This window comes from Ambystoma mexicanum, chromosome 10 (assembly GCF_040938575.1).
Source record: "Ambystoma mexicanum isolate Mex_15411 chromosome 10, UKY_AmexF1_1, whole genome shotgun sequence".
In the NCBI taxonomy this organism is placed as follows: domain Eukaryota; kingdom Metazoa; phylum Chordata; class Amphibia; order Caudata; family Ambystomatidae; genus Ambystoma; species Ambystoma mexicanum.
Window position 1 is genome coordinate 309,260,441 of NC_090932.1, and position 22,291 is coordinate 309,282,731.

The 22,291-nt window shown below is 53.3% G+C and overlaps 1 protein-coding gene across 5 annotated transcripts in view; it reads right to left on the minus strand.

The window, feature by feature from the left end:
* The window catches only part of GIGYF2 (GRB10 interacting GYF protein 2), a 2,415,541-nt gene that overhangs the window by 581,773 nt on the left and 1,811,477 nt on the right, over nt 1–22,291 (minus strand). The gene's annotated exons all lie outside the window — the stretch shown is intronic.

Below are 22,291 nucleotides of genomic sequence, written 5' to 3' on the forward strand. Positions count from 1 at the left end.
AATCCCGGTCGACGCAGTAGAATCTCGTGAAGGTGTGCGTCGACCTCCACGTAGCAGCCCTGCAGATGTACAGCAGGGGCACACCAGACAAGAACGCTGTAGTAGCAGCGATCGCTCTGGTCGAATGGGCTCTCGGACGGCCGGGCAACAGTCGGTTGTTCAACCAATGACAGTGCATGATGCAGCCTGAAAGCCATCTGGAAATGGAAGCCTTCGAGAGAGCCTTCCCTTGGTTCACAGGTCCAAAGTTCACAAACAGCTGTGATGTCTTCCGAAAACTCTTCGTTCGGTCCACGTAGAACTTCAGCGCTCTAGCTACATCCAGCCAGTGTAAAGTCCTTTCAGTCGGTGACAAAGGCGTCGGGAAGAATATAGTTAACACCAAGAGCTCGTTTAGATGAAAGTCCGACGGCACCTTGGGTATGAAGGAGGGGTGCGCCCGCAGCACTACCCTTGTTTTGTCGAATGTCAAATAAGGTGTTTTCCAAAAGTGGCCCTGGATCTCTCTTACTCGTCGTGCCAAGGTGATAGCCACAAGAAAAGCTGTTTTCCACGACAGAAATGCCAGTGGTCTCGAATGCATAGGCTCGAACGGAGGACCCATGAGCCTAGTAAGCACCACATTGAGCTCCCACGCCGGGGCCGGAGCCTTCACCGGCAGCAACTAACGATCTAGTCCTTTGACAAACTCCTTGACCAATCGATGCAACCCTAAAGATGATCATTCAGGAGATCTGCTGTAGCGGGAGATAGCCGCCCGATGAACTTTGATGGAAGCATCCTGCCTTGGCCAACTACAACAAATACGGAAGCACCTGTGGAGCAGTGACGCGTAGAGGGTCTATCTTCGGAGTACGGCACCAAACATCGAATCTCTTCCACTTGTGCCCGTAGAATTTGAGAGTAGAGGAAGCTCTGGCCTTGGCGAGCACCTCCTTACAATCTGCTGGAAGATCGTAGCCCCCAAACTATAGTGTTGCAGGAGCCAGGCTTTCAGGTTCAGCGATCCTGGGTCGTGGTGCAGAATAGCACCTCCTTCCCTGGCGAGAAGATCAGCGACCGCCGGAAGCTTGACTGGAGGGGATGCTGACATGTCCAAAAGATCTGGGTACCGGTCTCAGCCATGACGGTGCGACGAAAATCATCCTGCACCGGGACCGTTTGAGTTGATTGACTAGTCTAAGAAACAACAGAGGTAACGCATCCCAGGGGACAGAGAAATCGTCCCCCATGCGCACCGGCTGGGGAAACCTACTGACGAACCGCCGGCACCTGGAGTTCGTCGCCGTCGCAAAAAGATTGATCTGGGGATTTCCCCATCTGCAGAACAGGTGATCCATGTGGTCCTGCCGAAGTTCCCTCTCGTGGCAAGCACGTAGCTCCCTGCTGAGAGAGTCGGCGACTGTGTTCTTCACCCCCGCCAGATGAAATGGGATGAGGAACATCCCTTTGGCTACGGCCCAGTGCCAAAGGTCCTGCGCCTCTTTGGAGAACGCTGGGGATCTGATGCCCCCTTGCTTTCTGATGTAGAACATTGTGGTGGTGTTGTCCGTGAAGACCAGTACCACCTTGCCCTTGAGGGACGGAAGGAAGGACTTGAGGGCCCAAAAACACTCCCCGCAGCTCCAACAAGTTGATGTGCAACAACTTCTCCTCAGGGTTCCACAGGCCTCTTGCATGAAGACTTCCGGTGTGCGCTCCCCATCCTTCCAGGGAGGCGTCCGTCGTGACCATCTCCTGATGAGGTGGGGTCTGGAAATCCACGTCTGCAGACAGATGTGTGCGCACTCCCCACCACTGTATCGCTCGACGGAAACTCTCGTAGAGGGTGATCTTGTCCTCGAAGCTTCCCGACACTTGTATCCAACGGGTGTCGAAGAACTCCTGCAGCGAACGCATCCGTAGCCTCCATAGCCGAATGAGGTATATACAAGACATCAATGCAGAGTAGGGACTTGATGGAGGGCCAACAGCCGTTTACCTTGCCCAAGATGGGCGCTATCCTCTCCTCCGAAGGAGATGCCCGGCACGACACTGTTAAGCCGGCATCCCAGAAACCGGGAGTCCTGCGATGGAATCTAGCAGGATTTTGCATAGACTGAGAACCCTAGATCTGTCAGGTGTTAGACGGTCTTTGCCGTGTATTCGACGGCGATGTCCTTTGAGCTTGCCCGGAGGAGCCAGTCGTCCAGGTAAGGGAACCCGTGGATCCCTTGTAGGCGCAGCTGCGCCGCAACTGGAGCCAAGTACTTGGTGAACACTCTTGGCGTCGACTTTAGTCCGAAGGGTAGGGCCTTGAACTGGTAGTGTTGACCTTGAACCACGAAGCGCAAATACTTGCGGTGGCCCTTGTGTATGGGGATCTGAAAATAGGCACCTTAAACAAGTCCTGCAACAACAGAATTCCAGCTGTCCTAGCACGGAGTCACCATCCGAAATTTTTGAGACTTGATGTACTTGGATGGGCCTTTTTGACAAGGAAGTAACGAGAGTACATCCGGGAGCCCAGGAGCGTCTTTGGGACAAGCTCTATCGCACCCTTTCATATCATGGCCGGACCTCCAGCAGCAGCTGAGGGACTTCATTTTCTTGACGGGCCACCGGTGGTATACAGGGAAACTTCTGTTGGAACTCTAGGGAGTGTCCGTGAGCGAGAGCGTCCAGGACCCAATGGTCGGTGGAGAGGATCTTCCACACGCTGATGAAGTTCGCCAGTCGGCCTGCCACTGGGGTGCCCGGTTGGGGGCCTGACTCCACGGCCGGTTCAGTCCTGTTTTGACGTCAAAGCGCCGCCTTGAGGTGCTTGGCGATGACGACATCCACCTCCAGACTTTGCACTGCCCCTGTACGTCTCCTGGGCCGACGAGCAGGAAGGTTGACGGTAGGACGAAGCACCTCCTGCGAATCATTTAGAAGAACCTTGGGATTTTCCTCCAGAAGTCCGAAAGGACGGCCGCCATTGCTGGAGCGTGCCCAAAGCACGAGCTGTCTCTGTGTCCACCTTGATGGCCTGAAGGGACTCGTCCACAGTTTTCCCAAACAAATTGGTCCCGTCGAAGGGCATGTCCAACACCCTTGACTGAACATCCTGGCGGAAATTAGAGGCCCTTAGCAAGCCCCGCAGACTAAGGCAAATGCTGTTGCCCATTTGGCGGAATCCTGTGTCGGCAATGTCCGTGGCCACTGTAATGGCGTGGTCCGAAGCCACCTCGCCTTACTGTAGGATCTCCAATGCCTCAGCCCTCTTCTCGTGGGGAAGGAAGTCCAGGAGGGGGGGGGGCATCTTGAACCAAGTTCTCCGTCATAACGTGCCACAATGGCGAGGGCGTTATCGGCCTTGATAGTCGTTGCTGCCAACGTGATAACATCACCCCATGGCATCCTGGCGGTTCCTCCGATGGTGGTGGCGCTGTGGGTGGGGCTGCCAGCCTAAGAGGCATCCTTGGCCGGATCTCGGATCCGGATCTCGGAGCACAGGGTATGCAGAGCCTTAAGTATGTCCACCAAGATATCCCCAGATGGTTGTTGAAGTGGTGGAGGTGACGGAGACAAGGGCGTTTGAGGATTAGGATGCTCCTCCGCGTTGTCACCGCCCTGCTGCTCCTCGTCGGTCTCCTTGTTGTCACCTTCGTCGTTTAGCCATATGTTGGGCCCCCGTGGGACGGGCGCCCTCAAAGGTCTTAGAAGACCACTCCCCTTTCTTCTTCTGGGCAGGGGAAGCATGCTGCCGGGACTCACCTAGAGAAGGGGCCTTGGCCTGCAGCCACTCGTTGAAACGCTTGCACCGGTGGGTCTGCGTGCAGGACACCATCTCCCGACAAGCCTCACCGTCATCCTCCACGTGCGTCAGGTCCGAGTGCAGGCAGTAAAGGCACAGTGAATGTCTGTCGTCCGAAAAGACATTCTGTAGGTCGCAGCCAGGTCAAACCATGAAGAGAGGCACCAAGTCCTTCTCATCCGCCATGTCCATGTGGGATAGGCCTTGAAGAAGCTTCTGGAATCCTCCAAGAAGAAACTTGATGAAAAATCGCCCTTGAGGGGCACTGAAGAATCCGAAACCGGTACCCGTTAATCGGAAGATAAATCGATGGAACTGGAGGCTCGATTGACTGAAAAAATAGAGCGTAACTCTTAGAAAAATCGCTAAACGCAGTAAAAGTATGAGAGCTAAAGCACGAGGACTCCCAACACTTGAACGTGTGGTAAGAATCTGAAGATGTCTGCCAAAGGAGGGGCTTAGGTAAACAGCAGTCATTGGCTGGGGGTAGTATGACCCAGAGACCAGTGATTGGTTGTTAGGAGAAAGACAGTTCAGAACTGAAACCGATTTTTTCTTTACCGAGGATTCCCAGCCTGACGACGCCAGACTCCATGCTGGAGAAGCATGATATCTTGCCGAGCAACGACTTGATCGTCCGCACCGGGGCCGTCTTCATCAACAACCGCAACACCTTGCCCTGAATGGCTGCTACCCTATCATCCGAGGGTGATGCTAGGCAGGACACTGTATTGAGTCTGGCCCACAGGAACAGCACGTTCTGCGATGGTGTCAAGCAGGATTTTGGATGATTGCTGGAGAATCCCAAATCCATCAGCACCTTGACGACTGCCTCTGTGTGTCCGGAGGTCAACTCTTGCGAGCGGGCCCGTATGAGCCAGTCATCGAGATACGGGTGGGTATATGTGAATCCCTCGTAGATGACAATGGGCTGCCACCAGTGTCAGGCACTTTGTGAACACTCTGGGGGCCGAATTCAAGCCGAAAGGTAATGCTCGACACTTCTGGTGGCTCCTAAGAATGGGAGACGTGGAAGAAGGCGTCCTCCAGGTCTAGCGACATCAAAAAATCCCCTCTCCCCAGTTGGCCGAGCACCTTCCTGAATTTCTGTGATTTGAGGTACTTGTTCAGACGTCGCTGTTAGGCAGAGTTTGTGTGCAGTACCCTTTGGGACCACTAAACACAACTATGACTACAGGTGTAAGCAAAACCAACCTTTGGTATAAGTATGTACTACACAGTTTTTGATAGCGGAGCTGAGCAGCCAGGCTTATCTCAAGAGGGAATGTGAGCTGTAAGGTTGTTAGAGGCCTATAATCACAGGAATTCAAATAAACTCTTACACTCAAGGTTTCTTGGTTAAACACTTATTAATTTATTAAACGGTCAGTTATAAAACATTCACTAGAAGGAGGCAATTTATATCACACAAAAATATACTTCAGTACTTTACACGGTACGGGACTGAGGCATTTAAACTACTTTGAAGGGGGAGCAAAATGGCATTCAGAGTACTTTGAAGTAGGAGCAAAAAGGCATAGGTTAATAAAAAGAATGCTACAGTTTCTCTTACACAGTGCAAATAATGGGAGTTCACCAGAGGAGCCAATTCAATGCAATAGGTTAGGTCAAAGTCAATGGGCTAAAGTCTTGTATAGGATAAAGCAGTTCTGGTAGTTAAACGGCAAAGTATTTGCCAAGGTTCCCAGAAGTAGTTCGTAAAAGAAAGATTCATATGTTGGGTCACAAGCTGACTAGGCCTGCAAGTTGCCAAAGTTCCAAGCACTTTCGCAGTGAGAGGTAAGTTCTCTCGGTCGGGTTTTCACAGTACCTTGCAATGAAGAAAAAGATGCAGCTGAAGACTTCTGTTCCTGGGAGTTCCTGCAGATCTCACTGTTCCTGATCCTCGGTCGTGGGGACAAGAGGGAGGACGTCTGGGGACTCCTGCACTGCACTCTGGTTGCAAAGCTGGCAACTGGCAAATCTTCAATTCCGGTAACTGTAGTCAAGCACACAAACTGGTGACCCTCTCCCTAGTTATTCAGTTTCCTGCAGAACTCTGAGGAAAATAAACGAGCTCTGAGAATGGTATCCAGGTGGCTTACGGTCCGAGTTGATTGGTCCCACCAACTCAAAGGGAGAAGTCGTCCTTGCAGGTCTTCTCTGTTGAGATGAACTTGGCGATTCTGACCTGCAGCAGGGCTTCACCAGGCAAACCAACTGTGCAGGAGTTGCAGCAGCCGTCCTCTTCAAGCTCGTCTTTGGTTCTTTCGTTCCAGTGGTCGACTCTGCCTTCCAAGCCAAGAGACTTGCCTTTTATCCAGTTTCCTGCCATTCATTCCAGCCTAGCTGCCACTCAACCAGCAGGATGGCCAATCACGCCAGAGTGCATTTGGGTCTCCTACGAGAATAAACACAGGGAATTTTCGGGCACCTCCCTCACTTCCTGCCCTCCCCAGACACTTGGGCGCCAGAGGCGTTCTTCAGTCCTGAAGCCCGCCAAAGGCGATGAAACAAAGGGACCAAACCTGGTTTGGCGCGCAGAGACAAACTCTAGAAGGACTTTTCCAAAAAGAAATGGTGAAAAAAGAAGACCGGGACCTGTTTAAACAAAGGGGGCTCAGACTCTACCTTGAAAAGCATGGCTCCTGTGATTTAACGCTACTGGTGTTCGCGGTCGTGAAAAATCATGGTAGTTTGTTGTAAAACCACTGCCACCAGCCATTTGGAGAGTAAAGGGTAGCATTTGACTGCTACATGAGTATCTAGACACAGGGGATACCAAGTAACCCCTCCAGCTCTCTATTGTAAGATAGGGTGTGCTGGGTCTAGGAACTAGTAAAGTCAATTTCACTTTACTTACTCTGGGAAACAGTAGTTTATCCCGGAGAAGGTATATAAACCTTGGCAAAGCCTGAAAAGGCTTCCCTGTGCCACTGCACTGAGGGTGCTGTGTAACACACATGAAATGATGCCGCCTATGGAGTTGTCTAAAACTCCATAACCAAAGGAAACAAACACAGAAAACACATTGATTTGAAAAGTTCAAAGTCCCAAAGTTTAGCAAAAGAGCTGGAGGGCTCGAAGGTGGGAGGAATTGGCACATTTTGAGAATTCTTCGTAACAGTCGCAGGTCCAGAATGGCCTCTAGCCCCCAGTCTTCTTTCTCACAAAGAAGAATCTGGAATAGACTCCAGAGCCCTGGAGTCTCTGTGGAACCAGCTCTATCGCCCCTTTTCATAGCATGGCCCATACATCCTCCAAGAGTGGAGGAGTGGGCTGCTCCTGCCGGGCCACTGGAGGGATCCGCAGACACCTGTGCTGAAATTCCAGGTTATGCCCCTGTGCAAGAGAATCCAGCACCCATCTGTTGGTGGTGATCTTTTCCCACTCGCTGATGAACCTAGTCAGCCGGCCTCCCACCGGGGTGCAACGGTGGGGGGCCCCCAACTTCTTGGCCAGTTCAGGCTTGTTTCAGCGTCAGCACTCTGCCCTGCTGGTGTCCCTGTCCTCCTCCACCGTAGGTCTGGAAACGGCCTCTGTGGACTGCCTGAGTCGTGGATCTGGAAGGCTAACGTACGAGGAGAAACCTTTCGAAGACCTGCCTGACTTTCCTCTGGAGGAGTGAAAGGAAGGGCAGTGTTCCTGGAGGGTGCCCAGGAAACGGGCCATCTGTTTCCGCCTTGATAGTCTGTAGGGATTTGCTGATGACCTTCCTGAAAAGGTTATCTCCGTCAAAAGGCATGTCCAGTACCTTCGTTTGGACCTCCTAGTGGAAAATCGTGGACTTCACCAGCCATGGCGATGAAAGCTGACACCGTTTCCCATGTGCCGGAACCCCGTGTCGGCAACATCCAGCGCCATTGTGACGGTGTGATCAGACGCTACCTCTCCCTCCAGGAAGTGCCACCCTCTTCTCGTCCGGGTGGAACTCCAAAATCGTACCCAGTTGCACCACAGTTGTACCTGGATAGGATCGCCAGTGCGTTGTCCGCCTTGATGGTGGACCCCACAATGTAAATCACTTTCCTCCCCTTTGGCGTCCATCTTCTTACCCCCGCGGTCCGGAGCGACTGAAGACGACGAGGATGGGTTAGATGACTTTCCTCGCAGACACTAAATACGGTGATAGTTGCGACCTCTGGCACTTGGGTGCGGATTCCGGTACCCGGTAGTACTTTTCAAGCCTATCCCGCTTGGTTGGAGCTGTGCAAGGGTGCTTTAAGAGGGCCAGGCCCTCCTCCCACACGTTGTCCAGGAGGGGCACTGCCATGATAGTCTTCCTCTTGGTCTTGCACCTCTGGTACAGGAAACCCTCTTTCCTGGTTCCTTCGAGCACAAGCTGGAACAGCTCGGAGGCTCTGGCTATCATGGAATGACCCCATATTGCCCGGTGTGGATTCCCTAGGCTGCGGGGACCCACTCCGATGATCTCGTCATTGTGGCGGTATCCGTCCCTGTGTCTGGGCCTGCTGGAGGAGGGGGGCCTGACGCAGATCTGGAGGCATTGGATGGCACTTCCTCTTCTTCATCGGCGGTTGGTAGGAGTCCTGGGGAACCGCTGGAACAGGGCCTGGCATCCTCTTCTGGATCTCCGATACTAGAGTGTGGAGGGTGGACAGGATGTCGAGAGATGCATCCCTCGGCAGAGTTGGCATGATTGGAACAGAGTGCCCCGCGCAGTTGTCCTCCACGTCCTCGTGGACCATGTTTAAGGACTCAGTCACTGCAGCGATTTCCCTCCTCTGGGGCAGGGAAACCATCTGCGCAGTGGGGGTTACCTTCACAGGGTCAGCCCCTTTAGCCATCATGAGAGCCGTCCCCACCAGCTCTATCGTCGACGAAGACTTCTCCTGAGCCACTTGGGCTTCCTTTCCGCAGTTCGGCTGTCTTCTCCTCCGTCCCTGGCTTCTCGGGCTTCTACCGCAGTGTAGCCGGGTTGGACAATTTCCTTTTCGAGGAAGAGCATGATCACTGGCTGGCGATGAAGGCAGATGGTGATGTCGATCGTGCCCGGTCCATCACCGGACCCGCTCGTGCAGCGACTCCAACGGAACCAGACTTGCGGTGCTTGACCTTGTCTTGGGCACCCATGAATGAGACGCCCTCAAAGGACTTAGAAGCCTGCTCCTTGGACTAGCTGGTCCTGGGTGAGGCATGACCCTGCTGAAGGATTTATGGAGTGAAAGTAACCATAATACTTGGTATGGAACTTTGCTATTGAAAAGAACTTTCTTGATTTGAACTTTGGTTTGAAATATCCTGAATTAATCCTGGGGATGGGGAGCCGACCCTGGTTACAAGGATGACAATGCATTACTTACCGTAAAAGCATTTCTGATGGTTGTATCTGCTTAGATTCACATGCTGTGCATAGGTCCGACATCCAGTGGTCACTGCAGAGTATTGCATTTTGTTTTTTGTAGTCGAAAAGGGGACGTCGACAAGGCGTGTCTGTAACACTATCCCTTTAGTGATGTGCGGTGTACCCACAATCCCTCACGCGTCGAGGTCCCTCTGTTTGTATTTTTTCGGCCCTGAGGGAGCCTTCTAGACGTGAGAGTACAGAAAAGCGAGAGATATAAAAGGATGTCTATGTTCCTTCCATCCGAGCGGGGAGGAAGGGTGGGCGCATGTGAATCTAAGCAGATACTGTAAAAGCATTTCTGATGGTTGTAAGTAATGCATTGTCTTCTGAGGAACAAGTTACTTACCTGTAACTGTTGTTCTCCAGCATGGGTCTGGCATGGATTCACATGCTCATGAATATTCCCCGTCGTCAGGCTGGGAATCCTCGGTAAAGAAAAAACCAGTATCAGTTTCGTTTCTGATCTGTCTTTCGTAGTAATAACCAATCACTGGTCTCTGCGTCATACTGACCACAGCCAATGACTGCCCTCTACCTAAGCACCGCCTCTGGCAGCCATCTTCAGATTTGGAAGCACGTGAAGTGGCAGTATGACCAAGTGAAGAGCCGCAGAGGGGTAGGCGGGAGGGTTCGCATGTGAATCCATGCCAGACCCATGCTGGAGAACAACAGTTACAGGTAAGTAACTTGTTCCTTCTCCAGCATGGGGTCTGGCATGGATTCACATGCTCATGAATAAAGAATACATAGCAGTACACACATGCACAACCACGGGAGGTGGCAAAGGCTCAACATTAAGCATCACATCAACTCAACATTAAGCATCTTACCTCCTCACCAGGCTCACCTCAGGCGAACAGGTTGCGCAGCACTGCTTGGCCGACCCTGGACTCCTCCCTGGAATCCCGGTCGACGCAGTAGAATTTCGTGAAGGTGTGCGTCGACCTCCACGTAGCAGCCCTGCATATGTCCAGCAGGGGCACACCAGATAGGAACGCCGTGGTAGCTGCGATCGCTCTGGTGGAATGGGCTCTCGGACGGCCAGGCAGCGGTCGGTTTGCCAACCGGTGACAGCACATGATACAGCCGGAGAGCCATCTGGAGATGGAAGCCTTCGAGAGAGCCTTCCCCTGATTGACAGGTCCAAAGTTCACAAAGAGTTGTGACGTCTTCCGAAAACCCTTCGTGCGGTCCACGTAGAACTTCAGCGCTCTAGCTACATCCAGCGAGTGCAAAGTCCTCTCAGCCGGCGACGAAGGCGACGGGAAGAACACAGGTAACACCAAGGGTTCGTTGAGATGGAAGTCCGACGGTACCTTGGGCATGAAGGAGGGGTGCGTCCTGAGCACTACCCTCGTGTCGTGGAAAGTCAAGTACGGGGCCTTGCAGGAAAGGGCCTGGATCTCTCCCACTCGTCGTGCGGAGGTGATGGCCACAAGAAAAGCTGTTTTCCACGATAGAAACTTCAACGGGGCCGAGTGCAGAGGCTCGAACGGAGGTCCCATGAGCTTGGTCAGCACCACGTTGAGCTCCCACGCCGGGGCCGGAGCCTTCACCGGCGGGAACGATCTGAACAGTCCCTTCATGAACTCTTTCACCAGACGATGAGACCACAAGGACGTCCGGCCCGTGGTTCTGGTGTATCGGGAGATCGCAGCAAGATGAATCTTGATGGACGCATGTGCCAGACCAGCGTCAGCAGGTACGGCAGTACTTGGGGAGCCGTAATCCGTAGAGGGTTAATCTTCTGTGCGTGGCACCAGACAGAGAACCTCTTCCATTTGTGTCCGTAGCATTTAAGAGTCGAGGACGCCCTGGCCTTTGCAAGAACCTCTCTGCAATCGGCCGGTATGTCGTATCCTCCAAACTCTAGTGCTGCAGGAGCCAGGCCTGCAAGTTCAGCGACTTCGGGTCGTGGTGGAGGATGGCGCCTCCTTCCCTGGAGAGTAGATCCGCGTCCGCCGGCAGCTTGATCGGCGGGGACGCTGACAAGTCCAGAAGGTCCGGGAACCATATCTGCCTCGGCCACGCAGGTGCGACGAGGATCATCCTGCACCGCGACCTCTTGAGCTGGTTGACGAGCCGGATTAGCAGAGGCAAGGGAGGGAACGCGTAGAGGAACAGGCCCTCCCAGGGGAACGAGAAAGCATCGCCCATGCTCCTCGTCTGGGGAAACCTGCTGGCGAACCTCCGGCACTTGGTGTTCGTCGCCGTCGCGAACAGGTCGATCTGGGGTGTGCCCCACCGTCGGAAGAGGCGATCCACCAGATCCTGCCGTAGTTCCCACTCGTGGCACGAGCGCAGCTCCCTGCTGAGTGAGTCGGCGATGGTGTTTTTTATCCCTGCCAGATGAAACGGCACCAGAAAAATCCCTTGGGCGACGGCCCAATGCCACAGGTCCTACGCCTCCTTGGACAGCGCTGGGGACCTGGTTCCGCCCTGTTTCCTGATGTAAAACATGGTGGTGGTGTTGTCGGTGAAGATCCTCACCACCTTGCCCTTGAGGGACGGAAGGAAGGACCTGAGGGCCCAAAACACTGCACGGAGCTCCAGGACGTTGATATGTAGGGACTTCTCCGTCGGGAGCCAGAGTCCCCTTGCGTGCAGATTTTCGGTGTGCGCTCCCCACCCTTCCAGGGAGGCATCCGTGGTCACAGTCTCCTGGTGGGCTGGGGTCTGGAAGTCCATGCCCGCCGTCAGATGCGCGCGGGTGCCCCACCACCGTATCGCTCGTCGGAAACTCTCGTCGAGCTTGATCCTTTCCTCGAAGCTGCCCGTCGTCTGGATCCAGCGCGCATCCAGGAATTCTTGCAACGGGCGCATCCGGAGCCTGCACATGGGAATGAGGTAGATGCAGGAAGACATCATCCCGAGGAGGGACTTGATGGACCTCACTTTGGCCGCGTCGGCCACCAACATCCGTTGCACCTTGCCCAAGATGGTCCTGGTCCTCTCCTCCGACGGGGAGGCCAGAAGGGACACTGTGTCGAGCCTCGCTCCCAGAAACAGTGCGACTTGCGCGGGCACCAGGTGGGATTTGGCGTAGTTCACGGAGAATCCCAGGTCCGTGAGGAGTTGGACGGTCCTTGCCGTGTGGACCACGGCGAGCTCCCTCCTCTTGGCGCGGATGAGCCAGTCGTCCAGGTAGGGGTAGACGTGGATCCCCTCGCGGCGCAGCTGCGCCGCCACCGGTGCAAGGCACTTGGTGAATACCCTGGGTGCCGACCGTAGTCCGAAGGGAAGGGCTTTGAACTGGTAATGACGCCCTTGGACCACGAATCTGAGGAATTTGCGGTGCCCCTTTAGGATGGGAATGTGGAAGTAGGCATCCTCCAAATCCAATGACGATAGGAAGTCTCCTTCCTCCAGCTGACCCAGGACGTGCTGGAGGGTGACCATCCGGAACTTCTGCGCCTTGATGAACTTGTTCAGACGTCGCAGGTCCAGGATGGGGCGCCATCCTCCCGTCTTCTTCTTCACGAGGAAGTATCTCGAGTAGACTCCGGAGCCCCGAAGCCTCTTTGGGACGAGTTCGATGGCGCCCTTTCTGAGCATCGCCTTTACCTCCAGGAGAAGTTGAGGGACGTGAAGTTCTTTCCTGGCCACGGGGGGGACGCGCGGGCACCTTCTTTGAAACTCGAGCGCGTGGCCCCGGGCCAGGGCGTCCAGCACCCAACGGTCGGTGGAGATGGACTCCCACACGCTGACGAAGCCCGCCAGCCGGCCTCCCACCGGGGTGCTTCGGTGGGGGCCCGACCCCAAGGCCGGTTCAATCCTGCTTGGACGCGGCCTTGCCGCCTTGACCTCCTTGGCGACGACGGCGGGGTCCGCTAGACTTGCCTCGTCCTCTGTAGGCCTCTTGCGACGACGAGCGGGCCGCTTGACGGTAGGAAGCGAAACCGCCGCCGGAACCTTTGGAGGCGCCCTTGCCTCCGCCGCTCCGAAAGGGCGTCCGTCGTTGCAGGACTCCAAGGGCCCGGGCCGTCTCAGTATCCGCCTTGATGGCCTGAAGGGAATCGTCCACTGTCTTCCCAAACAGGTTGTTCCCATCGAAGGGCATGTCCAGGACTCTGGTCTGGACGTCCTGCCGGAAGTCCGTAGCTTTGAGCCATCCACGACGTCGAAGGCAAACACCGTTGCCCAGCTGGCGGAATCCAGTGTCGGCGATGTCCGTCGCCACGGTGATGGCGTGGTCCGAGGCCACCTCACCTTCCTGCAGGATCTCAAGGGCCTCCGCCCTCTTGTCGTCCGGCAGAAAATCCAGCAGGGGAGCCATCTTGTACCAGAGCTCCCTGTCGTAGCGGGCCACGATAGCCAAGGCGTTGGCCGCTTTAATCGTCGTCGCTGCCGACGAGATGACTCTACGCCCCATAGTATCCAATTTCTTTCCCTCGCCGTCCGGCGGGGAAGTCGATGTGGAGGCCGCACCCCCCCCCCCGCTTTCTTCCTGGCTGCCGCGGAGACGACGGAGTCCGGGGTAGGCTGCGCCCGGAGGCATAGGGGGGCCGTGTCCGGGACCCGGTACTTTTTCTCGTACCGGTCTCTTCTAGCTGGCGTCGTGGAAGGGTTCTTGAGGAGGGAAAGGCCCTCATCCCAAATGTGGTCCAACAGAGGCACTGCGAGGACCGTCTTCCTCTTGGCCTCGCGCCGCTGATAAAGGAAGCCTTCCTTTTTCTTCTCCTCAGGGCAGAGTTGGAAAAGCTCGGAAGCCCTGGAGATCATGGAGTGGAAAGATCCGATCTCGTCGGGCGGAGAGGCCCTGGTGGGAGGCGACGACGGAAAATCCTCGTCGTATGCCTCGTCGTCCGTACCCGTCGCTGCCGTGTCAGTCCCCGTATCATCCCCTCGGGTGGACGGGGAGGAGGGCTGGAAGGGGCGCGACGGTTGAAAAGGAGGTGGTGGATGGATCCTTCTTTTCTTGGTAGGGGGAACACCAGAAGGTCCCGGTTCTGGATCCCCCGACGGGAGAGGTTCCTCCGTCGGTAACGGTAGCCTCGTCCTTATCTCGGAGCATAAGGACTGTATGGCCAACAAAATGGCCGCCGAGTTGTCTTGCGGCGCTGGCAGAGGGGAATCCGACGGGCGAGCAGGGGCCCCGTCGGTATCCTCGACGATGTCGTCGTCGTCACCTGCGTCGGGGTCCATTCCGACGGGCTGGCCTTCTTCCACGCCTAGGCCGTGGCTTAAGACCTCGATCAGTTCCTCTTCTGAGGTTGAGGCCGACTCTACGGCGACGCCCTGCCCCCCCTTCTTCTTCCCCACGGAGGGTTTCACGGGGGTCCTATCGATGGGCACAAAGGAAGACTCCCTCCGAGGAGGCAGGGAGATTCTGGGCCCTGAGGTCGCCACCACTGGTGCAGCCACCACAGGCTGAGCCAGGGCCGCCGCGACCGTTTCGATAGAGGGCTTGGCCGGATGGATCAAGGCCTTCACCACCTTAGGTGCGCTCACCGCCTTATCCTTGAGGGAGGGGGCACTGCCACGCTCCTCCTCTGCCTTAGAGCTCGACCGGGGCCTCTCCAGGAGCTTCGCCGGGTGCTCGGCCTTCCTCTTACCCGACCCAGAGCGTTGGCTCGTGGTTGATGGTGCCGGGGAGGGTGCGCCCTGCCTGGCGCCCGCAGAGCCCGACCGTTCGGCGCTCCCGGTGCCAGCGGACTCGCGGTGCTTGGCCTTATGTTGGGCCCCCGTCGCCGGGGCGCCCTCAAAGGTCTTAGAAGACCGCTCGGATTTCTTCTTCTTCTCGCCAGACGGGCTCTTACCCTCCAGCCAGTTGGCGAGACGTTGATGGCGGTCCTTCATGGTCCGTTCCGACATGTTGCCGCAAAACGCACAGTCCTTCTCCACGTGCGTCTTGTCCTCATGAAGGCAGTAAGGGCAGAAAGAGTGTTCGTCCTCCTTGAAGACGTTCTGCAGCTGGCATCCAGGGCAGACCCTGAACAGCTTTCCGGGCGTCGAGCTTCCCTTCTCCTGGGCCATCTCCGAGACAGGGCCTGAGAAGCTTCTGGAGTCCTCCGAAGCGTAGCTCGACGAAATCTTCACCCTTGAGGGGCACAGATGAATCCGACACGGGTCCCCGTTGATCGGATGTAGGATCGGTGGAGCTTGAGGCTCTTTTGACCGAAAGAATCGAAGTTTTTTTGTGAAAAAAGCGCGAAAAAAAGCACTAACGCTCGAGAGCAATAGCACGAGGATCCCAACACATGAACGTGCGGTAAAAATCTGAAGATGGCTGCCAGAGGCGGTGCTTAGGTAGAGGGCAGTCATTGGCTGTGGTCAGTATGACGCAGAGACCAGTGATTGGTTATTACTACGAAAGACAGATCAGAAACAAAACTGATACTGGTTTTTTCTTTACCGAGGATTCCCAGCCTGACGACGGGGAATATTCATGAGCATGTGAATCCATGCCAGACCCCATGCTGGAGAATGTTTGTTAATCTGCTTAGAATCACATGCTGTGCATAGACTAGCGAGCAGTACCCGGAGTTGGAGGTGGGTTGTGAGAAGGAACAGTAGAGAAAAGGTGTCTTAATACTGCTTGTCCCACCTGGGAATCAACTCTAGAGTGGGCATCTAGACAGTAATGTTTTGTAAAGGTGTGTATAGAACTCCAGGTTGCCGCTTTGCAGATGGACTCAAGGGGAACGTTTGCAATGAAAGCTATGGATGCCCCAGTGCCACGAGTAGTGTGCTCTTGGCTTGAAGGGTAGTTCTCTCTTAGCAAGAGTATAACAGAGAGTGATGCATTGAACAATCCATCTAGATGTAGTGGACTTTGATACTGCATCTCCTTCTCTTCCTGCTGCCACCGAGACAAAGAACTGATTAGTCTTTCTCAGTGGTCTAGTTCTTTCCATGTAAAACATGACAGCTCTGCGCACATCAAGTGTATGCAGGCTCTTTTCTCCTAGATTTGAGGGATTTTGAAAGAACGTTGGTAGTTCTATTGACTGGTTGACATGGAATTTCGAGATGAATTTCGGTGCAAACCTTGGGTGTGTGCGTAGAACCACCGTATCTCTGTGAACCGTTACAAAGGGGTCTAGAACAGAAAGAGCCTGTAGTTCACTTACTCTCCTAATGGAGGTGATAGCTATTAAAAAAGCAGTCTTAAGAGTGAGGTCTTTAAGAGTTAAATTGTGCGTGGGTTCGAAGGGTGAACCCATGAGCCTGGTGAGTACCACATTTAGGTCCCAGCCGGGAGCTGGGTTTGCTATTGGAGGGTGTATCCTTTTCACCCCTTCCATGAAGGCCTTGATCACTGGGACTCTCCACCATGACACTTTAAGTTGGGAAGTGGTGTATGCAGAAAGTGCAGCTAGGTGGACTTTAATAGAATTGAATACTAGACCGGAGTCCAGCAAATGGGTCAGGTACAGAACAATTTGTGTGGGAGAGCAGTTAATGGGGTTGATGCTTCCTCCTCTACACCAGATGACAAATCTCTTCCATTTGCTAGAATAACAGTGACAAGTGTTAGGTTTTCTAGCTTCCCTGAGGATGTCCATGCACCTTTGTGGCAGTTGTAAATGTCCAAATTCTATGACCTCAGGAGCCAGGCTGCTAAGTTCAAGGTTTGAGGGCATGGATGCAGTGTCCTGCCCTTGTCCTGTGACAACATGTTGTACGGGCATGGCAGTTTCACTGGTGGAGACAGAGACATCATCATCAGATGAGCGAACCATGGTTGCCGGGCCCACATAGGGGCCACTAGTATCATGGTAGCTTGTTCCCGGTGCATCTTGTGCACAATCTTGTTGAGAAGGGGAGTCGGGGGGAAAAGCGTAAACAAATTTCCCTGACCATGGAATCGATAGACCGTTCCCCCTTGGACTGGTTCTGAGGGTACGTGGAGGCGTAATCTAGGCATTGTGAGTTCTCCAGAGTTGCGAACAGGTCCATCTCTGGGAAACCCCAATGTGTGAAGACGTCGAAGACGATGTCTTCGTGTAACCGCCATTCGTACTCTGCGGGCGGGGGGAAATCTCTGCTGAGTTCGTCTGCTAGCAGATTGAGTTCCCCTGGTACATGTTGTGACAGTAGGAACATGTGTTTGAGAGCCCACTTCCAGATGTTCTGGGACAGCGTGGACAGTCCTGGAGAGTAGGTTCCCCCTTGCTTGTTGAGGTAGTACATGGCTGTGGTGCTGTCCGTGAGGACCATCACTGTCTTTCCTTGTAGGTGTTCCTGGAAGGCTTCCAGCGCCTTGAACACCGCCAGTAACTCCAGTAGATTTATTTGCTTGGATGCTACGCTCGGAGTCCACACTCCGTGGGCGGTCTGATGGGATAGGTGAGCCCCCCATCCTGTGAGGGATGCGTCTGTGGTTAGAGTGGCTTCCACTGCGGGTGTGGCAAAAGGTTTCCCTAGTAGCAGGTTTTCCTTTGTCCACCACCGCAGCGAGACAACCAAGGCCTGCGAGACCACCACTAGATCGTCCCATTGTCCGCTGGCCTGACACCACTGGCTGTTGAGCCACTCTTGCATTGGGCGCATGCGCAGGCGCGCGTGAGGTACCAAATAAATACATGACGCCATCATTTCTAGCAAGCGCATTGCTTTGCGTACCGTCACCTCTCGACCTGCCACATATTGGGAGATCTGAAACAGCATGTCTTGGACCCTCTAGTTGGAGGGGAAGACGAGGCTGTCCGTTGTTGGAATTAGAGCCCCTAGGAATTGTTTGATCTGGCTGGGTTCTAAGCTGGACTTCTACTCGTTGATGGAGAAGCCCAGTTGTAACAAAAGGTCTACAGTCTTTTGGGTATTGGAGAAGCATGTTTCGTAAGAATCCCCTGTTATGAGCCAATCGTCGAGGTAAGGGTATACTGGGATGGACAACCTGCGCAGATGGGCCGCTGCCACTGCCAGTACCTTCGTGAATACCCTTGGTGCTGATGCTATCCCGAAAGGTAGCACTCTGAACTGGTAGTGTTTGTTCTCTATCATGAATCTGAGGTATTTTCTGTGCGCTGGCAACATTAAAATATGAAAGTATGCATCTTTCATGTCCAGTGTTGTCATGTAATCCCCTTGTGATAGCAAGGGGATTACTTCCTGTAAGGTTACCATGCGTAACTTTTGGGGTTTCACAAATTTGTTTGCTGGGCGCAGATCTAATACAGGGCGCATGGTTAGGTCCTTTTTGGGTACAAGGAAGTACACTGAATAAATACCTTCTGTTACCTGAGATAGAGGCACAACCTCTATAGCTCCTTTTTCCAGTAGCTGTTCCACTTCCTGTAGAAGGATGGCGAGGTGTTCTGGTGTCATGCGTCGTCCCCGTGGGGGTCTGTACGTTGGGGAACTGTTGAATTCTATACAGTAGCCGTGGGCTATGGTAGATAGTACCCAACGGTCTAATGTTATTCCCTCCCATGTTGGAAGAAACGATGTTAACCGGCCCCCGACCGGCGATGCATGGGAGGGGACCCGAATCTTCGGGTCATTTGCTGTTATTGGCCTGGGAGCCTCTAGGGGTAGAGGCCCGACCTCTCCCCTTGCCACGGCGTTGGCCTCTCTGATTGTACTGGCCACTATTACCCTGGTTAGAGGACCAGTTGTTGGCAGAGTATTGTTGTTGTTGATTCTACTGCTGGCTTTGGCCACGAAAAAGGCGCTTATTGCCATAGCCGCGTCTGTTAGGTGGCCTAGAAATCTGGTCAAGGGTCTTGATTGTGTCAAACTCCTTTATAGCATTTTCTAGAGCCTCATCAACTGCCTTACCAAAGAGATTGGTATCCTCTATACGTTTGTTGATGAGGGAAGCCTGAGTTTCAGGTTTAAACCCCGAATTGCGCAGCCAGACATGGCGTTTGAGGAGAATACCTTGGACTAGGGAACGGTCAGCAGTCTCTGCAGCATCTAAAGTGTTTTTAACAATGCTTTGGTTCACTAGTGTCCCTTCCGTGATTGTGGCCAGAAGCTTGCTCCATTGTGCGTCTGCGTAGCTTGCTAGTAAAGAGTTATTATTAGCGATCCTTGCTGAGAAAGTGGCGGAAGCTGTGATTCTCTTCCCCAGGGCATACAGCTTTTTCCCCTCCTTTTCTGGAGGTGCCTCACTGGTGGACAGTGGCACCCCTGCCCTTTTCCTTGTATTTGTTACTACAAGGGAGTCTGGTACGGAGTGGCCCCTGACGTATAAAGGGTCAGAGGAGATGGGCTGAAGAGTTTTTCTATTCGAGGGTTGACCCCTCTGACCAACGCAGGAGTGGATAGAGAAGGGGCGATTCTCCTTTTCACTGAGGCAAGGAGTGGAATGGTTTGACTGACAGGGGGCTTCTCCTTAATTACTTTTTCCACAAAGTCAATGTCCGGAGAGGTCTCCCCTGTGTCTAATTCAAAATGCGCTGCTGCTTTGCGCAACAGTGCATTAAACATAGGCTGTTCATCTATAGGAGATGTGTTCCTAATAGGCGAGTCTTTGGGAGGAGATAGGGTTATGGCATCAGGGTCAGAGTACGCTGATGGAGACTGCCAGGGGTGTGAGGTAACTACCTCTAGTTCTTCTTCGAAGCCCCCTGCATCAAGATCTTCTTGAAACCCCTCCTCCTCTAGGTTTCGTTCTTCCTCTACACCCAAAAACTCATCCTCTTCCTGAAAATGTTGTTCCTCTTCAGTGAGGTCATACACATTTAATTCGTCATGCGAAGGATTAAACAACCTAGGAAATTTTACCCTGGGGTCCTCCTGGGGTCCTTCCCTTGGTCTTTTGGGTGTTGGTGGGTTTTGGGTTTCCATAAACCTTTCCATCTTCTCCATGCAGAAATGGAGTCTCTCCAGAGTTTCATGGGGTACCCCTGAGTAGTCTAGGGGGGGAGGGGAAATTAGTGTTTTCTGCCTGGAAACGCTTTGATCTCTCCCTCAACGTCGAAGAAAGGTTTCCGCCGCCTTCCGGTAGGCCAGAAGTCCCTCTAGATGAAGGGGGTAATTCCTGGCTCCCCTTCGGCTTTTTCGGCGTGTCTTTAGCCCTTTGCGCAGTATTTGACGTGTCTTTCGTCGTCCGCTTATGGGTATCGGCGTAAACAATCCTCGCTAGGCTCTCGACAAGTAAATTGTCTGTGGAGGTTTCAGGTCTCGACGTTACGGGCGTTGCATGTTGTACTGGGACGGGCGCTCTTACATGGAGCGTTACGTCGGATGGTTTTGGGGGGAGCGCCTTTATTTGTGGAAAGCCCAGTCGCTGGTCGCGGCTGCGTTTGCGAGTGGGGCTTTAGACTCTTATGGTCTGAGGTAGATGCCGGGGTGCGCTGTGTCTCCTTCAGCGCTGATGGATTCTTCGTCTTTGACGAAGAAGAGCCGTGGGTTGTGTGCTTATGGGAGTGAGTCTTTTGTGCGTCCTTGTCGCCGGGGTATTCATCCCCATAAGCAGGGCGTGAGCCGAGCCCGTCGGGGCCGGGGACGGACGTCGAGGAGCGTGAGCGCTCCCTCGAGAGGTTTAAGACTTCCGCAACGGAGGTCGTGTTATCACCTTCCTCGTCACTTTCGGCGACGGCGGGTGAGGAATCGGACTTCGACATGGCGTAGGCCGCCCACCTCTTGACTCTACGTTCTTTCAGAGTTTTGGGTTTTAAAAGCTGACAAGCCGCGCAGCCGTCTTCTTTATGATCGAGGGGCAAGCAACGATTACAGCGTTTATGCTTGTCCTTCCAAGTATACTTGCCCTTGCAGCGCGGGCAAAACCTAAAGGGTGTCCTCTCCATAGCTGAGGCAATAATTGGTGATAAGAACCCCAAGGGAAGGGAAAAGGAAAGGCATTCTCGAAGAGAAACAAGATAGTTCCACCCCCACTCTCCCTACTGTATGTTGGCCGGCGAGGCCAGGCCACCTGTTCGGCAGCGCCAAAGGATCTCCTCTGTCTCGTCTCCTCCGTCGAAGATCTTGTTCGGCGGAGAAACAGCTTTGCAGCTACGTCGAGGGGAGGGATCTATGTGTTAATTTAATAAGTCAGGACCAAGGTCCAGGAAATATGTTTTGCAATGTCTCTCGAGGAGCTCCGCATAAAGGCGACCAAAAGCTGGGCGGAAAAAAACAATCTGAGGGACCTCGACGCATGAGGGATTGTGGGTACACCGCACGTCACTATAGGGATAGTGTTACAGGCACGCCTTGTCGACGTCCCCTTTTCGACTACGAAAAACAAAATGCAATACTCTGCAGTGACCACTGGATGTCGGACCTATGCACAGCATGTGATTCTAAGCAGATTAACAAACATCAGAAATACGTTTACAAACTTCGTTTGAATAGAACTTATTTTATTGTGTTTATATGACCATCTGATACCTTTATGATTTTGTTGTATGCATAAGTGCGATACCTTTTAGAGTGTTTTCCTTTAGTCTTAGTTTGACAGGTATGGAAGTCCTCGTTGGGTATGGGAAAGTGAGGCGGTTTTTTCACCCTTATTTCATAAAATTAAAACTTGTGAGAAAACTATCTACTTGTCTGTTTCACATTTCTGACCGTTCACAACACATACAGTCATTCTAGAGCATTCACAGGAAAAAACAGTGTACCTGATGTAAAGGCTTAGGGTCTTGCAAAGGTGCAGCAACACATACCGCAGATCTCAGATTAGGACTCAAAAAGCACAATTCTAGTAACAGATCAAGAAAAATGTAAACAGAACAGAGGACTCCTGCGAGTATTTAAGTTTACGAGTTTCAACCTTATGGAATGCTCCTTCGTCGAGGCTCTTCTGGATAGGCTTTTGGCATTAAAACAAATGTTTCTGGCAGGGAAATGGATGCACCAGTGAGCTGCACAATGGGTGCTCCATCAAGTATGGTGGACGGGAGGAGGGTTGTTCTGGACCCTGGACACATGGGCTGCCGGGACAGAAGTATACTGGGAGTGCGGCACAGAGGATCCTGGGCATTCGTTGAACTAAGCATTTTCCAGGGTCATCATATTTTGTGCACTACTGAAATACAACAACCAGAAGCCGTTCTTTACAAGTTATACATTGTACAGCTAACAGAAGAGACCTCACATTGACAGCCATTTCTATGCCCAGTATACCTGCGAAACAAATTAGGTTTAACACAATCTGGGAACCACACATTACTCACAGGGAATAAGCATTATTATTTAAAAGAGACAAAACTCAAATACAGGTAACCAACATAATCAATGCTCTTTAT